Genomic DNA, 1,115 nt, shown 5'->3' on the forward strand with positions numbered 1-1,115 from the left:
CTATGGTATAGGTTGTATGTGATAGTCTGCCTATAACCAGCCTGAATAGGTCTGTAACTCCAATAGGTTGTATGTGATAGTCTGCCTATAACCAGCCTGAATAGGTCTGTAACTCATTAGGTTGTATGTGATAGTCTGCCTATAACCAGCCTGAATATGTATGTAACTCTATTAGGTTGTATGTGTAGACTGCCTATAACCAGCCTGAATAGGTCTGTGTATAGGTTGTATGTGGTAGTCTGCCTATAACCAGCCTGAATAGGTCTGTAACTCCATTAGGTTGTATGTGATAGACTGCCTATAACCAGCCTGAATAGGTCTATGGTATAGGTTGTATGTATGTAGTCTGCCTATAACCAGCCTGAATAGGTCTATGGTATAGGTTGTATGTGATAGTCTGCCTATAACCAGCCTGAATAGGTCTGTAACTCCATTAGGTTGTATGTGATAGTCTGCCTATAACCAGCCTGAATAGGTCTGTAACTCCATTAGGTTGTATGTGGTAGTCTGCCTATAACCAGCCTGAATAGGTCTGTAACTCCATTAGGTTGTATGTGATAGTCTATAACCAGCCTGAATAGGTCTGTAACTCCATTAGGTTGTATGTGATAGTCTGCCTATAACCAGCCTGAATAGGTCTGTAACTCCATTAGGTTGTATGTGATAGTCTGCCTATAACCAGCCTGAATAGGTCTGTAACTCCATTAGGTTGTATGTGATAGTCTGCCATAACCAGCCTGAATAGGTCTATGGTATAGGTTGTATGTGATAGACTGCCTATAACCAGCCTGAATAGGTCTATGGTATAGGTTGTATGTGATAGTCTGCCTATAACCAGCCTGAATAGGTCTGTAACTCCATTAGGTTGTATGTGATAGTCTGCCTATAACCAGCCTGAATAGGTCTAATAACTCCATTAGGTTGTATGTGATAGTCTGCTTATAACCAGCCTGAATAGGTCTATGGTATAGGTTGTATGTGATAAACTGCCTATAACCAGCCTGAATAGGTCTGTAACTCCATTAGGTTGTATGTGATAGTCTGCTATAACCAGCCTGAATAGGTCTATGGTATAGGTTGTATGTGGTAGTCTGCCTATAACCAGCCTGAATAGG

Source organism: Oncorhynchus keta, unplaced genomic scaffold, assembly GCF_023373465.1.
Source record: "Oncorhynchus keta strain PuntledgeMale-10-30-2019 unplaced genomic scaffold, Oket_V2 Un_contig_3924_pilon_pilon, whole genome shotgun sequence".
Taxonomy (NCBI): Eukaryota; Metazoa; Chordata; class Actinopteri; order Salmoniformes; family Salmonidae; genus Oncorhynchus; species Oncorhynchus keta.